Source organism: Physeter macrocephalus, chromosome 19 (assembly GCF_002837175.3).
Source record: "Physeter macrocephalus isolate SW-GA chromosome 19, ASM283717v5, whole genome shotgun sequence".
Lineage (NCBI taxonomy): Eukaryota > Metazoa > Chordata > Mammalia > Artiodactyla > Physeteridae > Physeter > Physeter macrocephalus.
Window position 1 is genome coordinate 44,599,506 of NC_041232.1, and position 7,151 is coordinate 44,606,656.

The window sequence follows — 7,151 nt, forward strand, 5'->3', positions numbered from 1 at the left end:
ATATGTATAACTGATTCACTTTATTGTAAAGCAGAAACTAACACACCATTGTAAAGCAATTATACTCCAATAAAGATGTTAAAAAAAAAAAAAAAACCTCACCAAAAAAAAAAACAAAAAACTTAAACACACTTTTACCATATGATCCAGCAGTCACATTTCTTGGTATTTACCCAGAGAAGTTGAAAACTTATGTCAACACAAAAACCAACACACAGCTGTTTACAGCAGCTTTATTTATAATTGCCAAAACTTAGAAGCAGCTAAGATGTCCTTCAATAGGTGAATGGATACATAAACTGTGATCCATCCAGACAGTGGAATATTATTCTAGGCTGAAAGGAAGTGAGTTATCAAACCATGAAAAGACATGGAGGAAACGTAACTGCATATTACTAGATGAAAGAAGTCAATCTGAAAAGGCTACAAACTGTATGATTCCAAAACTATGAAGACAGTGAAAAAAACAGTGCTCGCCAGGGGTGGGGAGAGGTGAAGGAATGAATAGGCAGAGCACAGAGGGTTTTTAGGGCAGTGAAGATACTCTATAAGATACTGTAATGATGGATACATGTCATTATACATTTGTCCAAACCCACAGACTCTACAAAACCAAGAGTAAACCCTAATATAAACTATGAACTTTGGGTGATAATGATTGTGTAGGTTCATTGATTGTACCACTTCTGGTGGAGGATGTTGATGATGGGAGAGGAAGTGAACGTGTGGGAGCTGAAAGTACATTGGGGAAATCTCTGTACCTTCATCTCAATTTGTCTGCAAACCTGAAATTGCTCTTAAAAAACAATTTTAAAAAAAGCAAATCTTTGGGGCTTCCCTGGTGGCGCAGTGGTTGCGCGTCCGCCTGCCGATGCAGGGGAACCGGGTTCGCGCCCCGGTCTGGGAGGATCCCACATGCCGCGGAGCGGCTGGGCCCGTGAGCCATGGCCGCTGAGCCTGCGCGTCCGGAGCCTGTGCTCCGCAACGGGAGAGGCCACAGCAGAGGGAGGCCCGCATACCACAAAAAAAAAAAAAAAAAAAAAGCAAATCTTTTAAAATAAGGGGCCAATTTAAAAATAAATTTAATTTCATGTTGAAAATCAGATGTTTTATTAAAATTAATTCACTTCCCCAAAAATGGAGATCAAATAGAAGGCTTGAAAATGGAAAGGATGGGAAATTCAATATTATAAAGATATGGATTTTCCCTAAATGTGACCATGAATGTTAGAGAATGACCAAGCTCTTAGAGAGTTACAATCACTTATCCAAAAATAGTTGCTTTAAGACAGGACACACAAGCAGTAAGTAGGCTTCCAAGGCAAGAGACAACTCCCTAGCTGTAATGTAACAATATTCATAGTCACTACCAATTGTTTCTAGTATTGTTCATCTGACAAGGCATGAAAAATATGGTTATAGTCAGGGTGAGAAAGACGATTAATCTATCTTTAAATAACTGAAGTCTTTCCTCCAGGGAGATGTCAGGTAAACAGGAAGCATTTCAAACTAGTCAGCTAAGGTGTCTGAGGAGAGGGTCAGCACTTGAAAACAAGACTTTGCCTTCCTAGGTAGAAGCATTATTATTGCTTGCACTAAACATAACACCCCTTTGCTTACCCAGAGCACAGATACATCCCCAGCAAGACTGGACATCTTTAAACACACCAACCTCTTCAGGAGGATAGAGTACTAGACAGAGAATGGTTGCTCAGGGTCTCTCCAAACTTTCCAATGGGTTGAAAGAGCCAAAGTACGAAGGAGAGGACCTGAGTGACTTCAGAGTCCTTTGCTGTAAGATCTTCTTCCCTAGTCAAACGATAAGCATCTGTGGGGTTTTGTTCACATGGATATGCACAGCAACTGGCCATTATTACTGAGTTATAGCTGATTTAGGTTCTGGTCCTGATATAAGTTTTTTTTAGAATAACTTATTTCAATGAAAAAACTCCCTGTTTTTGCTTAACCCCAAATCCCACATTACCACAATAATATGCATCAGTGTGAAACTGATAGTCTGAAACAACTGAAATAAATTGTACCCCTCCACATTTTACATCCAGTCATCCCCAGACCTCATATATCTTTAAATTGTAAATGGTAGAATAATTTTACCAGTATGAATTTCATGGTGATTAATAAATAGACATTTAATTTTAAACACTCTTGATTGAGTTCTTGACTCAATCCTGTTTTAAATAACATTAAAACCTCCTAGGAGCTTTTATCATGTATGGCAAGTCTCAAGAACCATGCTATATTTTGGGGAGGGAATATTACTACTAAGAAATTTAAATTTCATTAAAATGAGGTAGGGGGTGACTTTTTTCCTATCTTTAAGAAAAAAATTCTGGTAAACACTTCTCCACCGCCACAAAGAAAGGGGGCTGAAACAATAAAAACATTACACATATAGCAGGAAGAAAACTTGTTATTAAAGGCTAGGCTGGCAGAAAGTAGTTTCCAGTGTAAACCAATAAAATGGAAACACTGTGCCATCTCTTCTGCCTGAAATCAACCAAAAATAACAAGGAGTACAAGAAAAATCTTCACAGTTGCTGGAAAAGCCCTAAAACTCTGAACAAGCCTACATGAAGAAAGCCTGGGAAGATGATCCCCCGTCAGAGAAAATGCTGGTAGAACATTCCTGCTCAGCACATTTGTGACAGAGGTGTCAGAGCTCGGAGTTCTCTGAGGCCTGAAGCCCTGAGGGGCAAAACAGCCTCCTGCAGAAGGAGAGGTGGTGTCCAGGCTGCCTGGAGAGCCTCTCTGACCTCCTTTCACAACGTGGCAGGGGAAGTGTTCAACCAGCCAAGTACAAACACACCATTTCTCTAAGAAGCAGGCTATCAGTGTGGCCTGTGGAGATAAAACCTTGGATGCCTTGCAGACCCGAGCTGCCAATTTTTATAAGCTGAAGAGTGGTGAAAGCTAAGCCAAAAGTAAGGATACGGGGAACTTAGATTATATGGAGATTCATGAAAAAGCAGCGCAACTTCTCCTAACCTGGGTTAGAGTCACGCCACAGGGCAAAGTGCCCATAAGAACGCTTTCACAAGGCAACACCTCATCATGCAGCTCCTCCTCAGGTGCACGCCCTGGCCCCCTCACCCATACTAGACTGGGAGTAACTCCACTCAAAAGAGGATTAATCAAGAAGGGGCCAGCATAAAACACAAGAGAAACAGGAGGGAAAAGAACATGGCATGAGAAAGGTACATAACAACCACATACCAGCAAGATTATACTATGAAAGATCAATATAGATTTTTTTAATTAAAAAGAATGTTTATACATACACGCGCGCACGCGCGCGCGTCTGGAATATAAACAGAGAAAGATACAAGAGCTCAAAGAATGGCTCCAGGCTTCCCCACAGGGACAGTGACTTCTTCAATAATTTTCAGAAGTCACCAGCACCAGGGAAAGAAAATGCCATGTACTAATTTTATACCCATACAAATTATTGCTTAGCATAAAGGAAACACAGAGATACCTTCAAGTATGGAAGAAGTCAAGAAATGTACTTCCCATAAGCCTTTCTTGAAAAATTTTCTGTACAGGGAACTTTAGCTATCAAAGAGCTAAATGAAGAAATGATGGGGAAGGAATGATGTGACCATTAATATAAATGTAGAACAAAAGCTAAACAACTGTGGAAACTATGGCCACTGGATGTATGCTGTAATGACTCAGCTAAATAAAAGTTGTAGGAGGAAGCAAGGAGAAGATGGGCAGTAATTATATAAGTATATTCATTTTTCCATCTTTCACAGTGGGAAGAAATGGAATTTTTTTTTAAATCTGTTTAATCAAGTAATAGAGATCCAATGTGTTTGAAAATAAAGAGGTAATCATTGTGCTTGCTTCAGCAGCACATATACTAAAATTGGAACAATGCAGAGAAGATTAGCATGGCCCCTGTGCAAGGATGACATGCAAATTCATGAAGCATTCCATATTTTTCAGCAACATGGATGGACCTACAGATTGTCACACTGAGTGAAGTAAGTCAGACAGAGAAGACAAATATCAAATGATATTGCTTATATATGGAATCTTAAAAAAAAGGGTATAATGAACTTATCTACAAAACAGAAATAGTTACAGATGTAGAAAACAAAGTTATGGTTACCGGGGGTAAGGGGGGGGCAAGGGATAAATTGGGAGATTGAGATTAACATATACACACTACTATATATAAAATGGATAACTAATAAGGACCTACTGTATAGTACAGGGAACTCTACTCAATACTCTGTAATGGTCTATATGGGAAAAGAATCTAGAAAAGAGTGGATATAGGCATATGTATAACTGATTCACTTTGCTGTACAGCAGAAACTAACACAACATTGTAAATCAACTATACTCCAATAAAAATATTTTTAAAATAAAATAAAATAATCAAAAAAGGGGTAATAATTAAAATAATTAATAATTTAGCCAAACAAAATCAGATGATAAAGTAGAAAGAGAAATGATATAATCCCATTTACATAAATATTAAAAAACAGGCAAAATTAATCTGTGGTGATAGATTGTCAGGAAAATTAGTTTCTGTGGGATTACTTTTGGCAGGGTACTAAATAAGAGAGGTCAAGAAAATGCCTTGTGGGATCCTGGTGGTCACATATGTAAAGAATTATCAGTCTCTACACATAATATGTGTATGCTTTACAATATGTATAACTCAATAATTTTTTTAATTTAAAGAAGTTATGTTTAAAAAATTATTTTACTGAATCACTTTGCTGTACAGCAGAAGTTAACACATTGTAAATCAACGATACTTCAATTAAAAAGTATTGAAAAAAATTATTCAGCCAAAACTAAAGAAATAAGAAAAATTGAAGAGAAGAAAAATACTTTAATTCACTCTTCTAAGCCTAAGATAGTCATGTAGATATGAATAGAAATATAGAGGAACAAAATGATATACTTAATAATATAGGTTTAACTAAAGTATATATATGAAACTCCAAACTCTGTAATAAAGAATATGGTTTTGCTTCAAGTGCTTATGGGACATTTATAAAATTGATCATATTTTAGACTCCAGAGATTATCTCTGGTGTCATAAGATGGTGGTGCATCCATCAGCCTTGATCTCTGAGTCACCATGTGGAGCAAAGTCCCACCCCATACCCATCTGAACCTACCGAACCACACTGACATGAAGTCTGAGCAAGAAATGAACCTTTGTTTTATTAATCAACTGATATTTCAAGAATAATTTATTTTACAACATAACATAAACTATTACAACTAATAACTTAGGCTAACAAAACAAGGGAACAAAATAGAAATTCAGAATTAGACTCAAATGAAAGTGGAAATTGAATACCTATAAAAGTAGCATTTTTCAAGTCATGAAAAATGGACAAGATTAGTCATTAAATGGAGAAGGAACAATGCTAACATCTGGAAGAAACTAGACCCACTTAATGTTTTACACTAAAAATTTCCAGAGTTTTAAAGTTTTAAACATAAAAATATAAAAAGTGAAATGGTAAAAAATACTAGAAGAAAAAAAGGTGAATTTTTGATTGTCACAGAATGAGGAAGGTCTTTCTAAGACTTTAAAAGAAATGATTGAGAAATGTTGCTAAACAAAATTTCAATTTTGTCCATTGGAATGTTCCATAAGCAAAGTTAAAAATCAAGGACAGGGCTTCCCTGGTGGCGCAGTGGTTGCGCGTCCGCCTGCCGATGCAGGGGAACCGGGTTCGCGCCCCGGTCTGGGAGGATCCCACATGCCGCGGAGCTGCTGGGCCCGTGAGCCATGGCCGCTGAGCCTGCACCCACATGCCGCGGAGCTGCAGGGCCCGTGAGCCATGGCCGCTGGGCCTGCGCTCCGGAGCCTGTGCTCCGCAACGGGAGAGGCCGCAGCAGAGGGAGGCCCGCATACCACAAAAAAAAAAAAAAAAAAAAAAAAAATCAAGAACAATCTGAAAAACAAATATTTGAAATGCACAAAAGAAACAAAGGATTAATTCTATTAGTATATAAAAAAGCACTTACATATCAATAAGAGATATAGGGAAAGGAAGTTCTCATGGAAAAAAATAGTTTTAAATAAACAGAAAGTTGTTATCTTTTACTCAAAATTTTTTACATGTGAATTAAAATGGCAATGAGATACCATATTCCACTTACTGGTTTGGCAAAGAATAAACTGTATTGGCAAGATACTATCAGTGGCAGTATAAACTAGTACAAAGCTCTAAAGGGGCAATTGTCAGCATTTTATTAATGTTTTAAATGCATATAGTTTTTGGTACAGCAATTACTAAGTTAAAAAATTATCCTGCAATCCTACTTGTACATATGTACAAAGATATAAACACAGGCTATATGTTTATATATATACATATATAAAAACATGTATATATACATGTTTACATATACATAAACATGTATGTGTGTTTATGTATATATACATGGTTTTTCTGTGTATGTATAAACATACATGTAAAACGTACATGTATGTATAAACGTACATGTTGTTTGCAGCAACATTATAAACATAGGAAGACTGGAAACAACCTAACTGCCAACAATAAGGGAATGGGTAGATAAATCACATCAGTGCAATTGAAAATTATGCTTGTAAAGGTCTAAGATAAATTCATATGAGTTGATACAGCCTGACATCTAAAGCTCCAGAAAATTGTGCATTTGGTGCTCCCATTTACATCTTTAGGATTCTAGGAGGCAACACTCAAACTGAATATCTAAGGAGTTTTCAAAGGAAACTGTTTATAAGTTCTGGGTAGGGTGTGGAGAAACCTCTAGAGATAGTACTACAAGGCACGGTAACCACAAATAGGCCTGAAGAGGTGAAGGAGAGGCCCAGTTACCAGAACTGGAAGGAGAGGGTAGTTGGAGAGAGACACCAGGGGGACCTTAGGAAGCCAGGCCAAGGCCCCCCTCTCTCTTCTCCCACTTAGATCTTCCAACCTGAAGCCAGAGGTGAGGGAGTCCAAGGATAAATCCATCACGGAGCTCTGATCAGGGAGCAAAAGTAGAGAGTAGATCTGGAGGGGAAAATGGAAGATACACAGCGCTCTATTTTTTGAAAAGTGGGGTTATACACATACTTAACCACCCAAAAATCTGCCATGAGGGGCCTTTGGGAAAGAGAATCA

At 37.7% G+C, this 7,151-nt stretch overlaps 1 non-coding gene across 1 annotated transcript; it reads left to right on the forward strand.

Moving 5' to 3' along the window:
- Positions 1–3,859: 3,859 nt before the first annotated feature.
- On the forward strand, positions 3,860–3,966 carry LOC112064122 (U6 spliceosomal RNA). The gene has a single exon (XR_002891375.1). It is a non-coding gene; the product is annotated as a U6 spliceosomal RNA (small nuclear RNA).
- The last annotated feature ends 3,185 nt before the right edge of the window (positions 3,967–7,151 follow it).